Here is a 2500-nt window from a genome sequence, read left to right as displayed (position 1 = left end):
AGAGTGCCCAAATATTCCGAACTTTGAAACCAAAAAAATATAATGGGAATCAAGACTACCTATTAGCGAAGGGGTAGGGGGGGGGGATTTGGCTCCCTAGGTGGAGGGGGGGGTGGCTACCTAGGTGGGGGTGGGATGTGGCTCCCTAGGGGAGGGGGTGTAGGGTGAGTGAGATACAGAGAGAAAAAATAAGAGGGGGGAGGGAAGAGAGAAAGAAAGAAAATGAAGGGGTGAAAGAGTGGGGGAGCGAGAGAGAGATATAGATAGATAGATAGAGAGAGAGAAAGATAAAGAGAGAGAGAGAGTGCGTGTGAGAAAGTTAAATAGGTAGATAGAGAGAGAGAGAGAAAGGCAAAGAAACAGAGATAGAAACAGAGACAGGAAGACAAAGAGAGAGAGAGAGAGAGAGAGAAGAGATAAGAAACGATCGAAAAACAGAAAGAAACACACATAGAGAAAGAAAGAAAGAAATAAAGAAAGAGAACAGATGGAAGGCGGACAGCGAAGCCGGTATCAAGCCATAAATACAACAGAGCAACAGTAGCCTTGGGATAAACCTGTGATCTGCATATAAATGGATTCCTCTTTCTCGGCTGATACAAAGCATCGTGTGTGTGTGTGTGTGTGTGTGTGTGTGTGTGTGTGTGTGTGTGTGTGTGTGTGTGTGTGTGTGTGTGTGTGTGTGTGTGTGTGTGTGTGTGTGTGTGTGTTGCTGTGAGATCGACAGTCAGTGTTGTGGAAAAGTCTAAGCGTTGATATTGATTGAAATGGCAATTACCATTCTGTTTGATGTCGTCTCTTGGATCTTGCTGTGTGAATGTATGTGAATCCAATATCCTTATTGTTATCATAATTATTGTTGATATCATTAATATTATCACAATTACTGTTATCATCATTCCTTTTGTTATTATTATTATCATTATTATCATTATTATTATCATCATTTTTATTATTATCATTATTATTATTATTATCATCATCATTATCATCACCATTATTATCAATATCCCTATTGCTATAATCATTATAATTTTCATTATCAGCATTGTTACTATTGTTATTTATATCTTCGTCATCCTCATTTACCATTCGCATTCCGTTACTGTGTTATCATATCATGACATGCTTTTATTGATTGTTTATTGAATCACTTATCACATTACGATACTGTTACTGTTACTGTTATATCATATTTATAATTTAGCTTATTATTAGTATGTATCATAGTTAATATTAAAACATTTTTACCATTCGAACCATTACTTATCTTCCCTTACGTTATGTTTTCTAAGCCTATAACACCCACTCAAACCAAACATACCTACTTATTCTACTTACTCTCACTAATTTCAATTATAAAATAGAGTTATCGTGTGTCTTTACTCTTTTTTTTGTTTTTCATTGTGTCATTATATACTCAAAACAAAACCAAAAATCTATCACAACTCCAATCTTCCACACTTTTCTACCCTTTTTCTTGTAAACAACTCTAAAACTTAAAAAACAAAAACAAAACAAATCGATATGCGTCGCCTGCGAGTTCGATAGCTCGCGACTGTCTCTCTTTGAAGCAAGCGCAAAGAGACGCCTCGATTAGCACTGGTGGTACCCAGAAAGTTTACGCGGAAGGGAGAGGAGGGAGAGAAAGGGAGAGAGAGAGGGGGAGAGAGGGAAGGGGGAGGAGAAAAAGAGAGAGAGATGTGCGGAGAGAGAGAGGGGAGCAGAGAGAGAGAGGGGGTGAGGAGAGGGAGGGAGAGGAGAGAGAAGAGGGGAAGAGGGAGGGAGAGAAGAGAGAGAGAGAGAGAGATTGAAGAGAGAGGAGAGAGTAAGGGAAAGAGAAGAAGAGAGGAGAGAAAGAAGAGGAATGGAGGGGGGGGGAGAATGGAAAGACGAAGAGAGAAGAGAGAGGAAGCAATTGAGAGAATGAAAGATTGAGAGAGAGAGAGAAAGAATCTTTCTGTCAACGAGGCAAAATGATCCTCTTATAATGAAGAGAAACAACATACAAGCTCTAAAAATATTCTGTCTCACTTTTCCTTCTTTTTTCCGTTCTTCTCATTTAGTGCTTTTTTGTGACACTTGCTATCTATTCTTTTCTTTTCTTTCGTCTTTTTTGCTATCTGTATCTCTCTTTATTCTCCTTCTCTCTGTTTGTTTCACTTTGTTTCTCTCTTTGCCAATTATATGTAATATATATATATATATATATATATATATATATATATATATATATATATATATATATATATATATATATTGTTTGTCTCTCTCATTGTCAGATATATTTTTTTCTCTTTCTGTCGCTTTATCTTTATTTCTATTTCTCTATCCTTCTCTTTCTTTATCTCTCTTTTTTCTGTCTCATTCTCACTCTCTATCTCTCTCTATTTTTTTTTTTTTTCTCTCTCTCTTCCTTTCTCTCCGTCTCTTTTTTTCTTTTTGTCCCACTTCCTTCTATCTCCCTCTCCTCTTTCTCTCTCTCTACCTCTCTCTCTCT

General features: G+C 37.2%; 1 protein-coding gene across 1 annotated transcript in view; it reads left to right on the top strand.

The window, feature by feature from the left end:
• LOC147468056 (prohormone-3-like) overlaps window positions 1-2500 on the top strand; it is an 87046-nt gene that overhangs the window by 50378 nt on the left and 34168 nt on the right. The window lies entirely within an intron of this gene.

The sequence above is a fragment of the Penaeus japonicus genome, unplaced genomic scaffold, assembly GCF_977035675.1.
Source record: "Penaeus japonicus unplaced genomic scaffold, GWHDUDI00000001_assembly GWHDUDI00000031, whole genome shotgun sequence".
NCBI classification, from domain to species: domain Eukaryota; kingdom Metazoa; phylum Arthropoda; class Malacostraca; order Decapoda; family Penaeidae; genus Penaeus; species Penaeus japonicus.
This window is presented reverse-complemented; position numbering and strand designations above follow the sequence as displayed.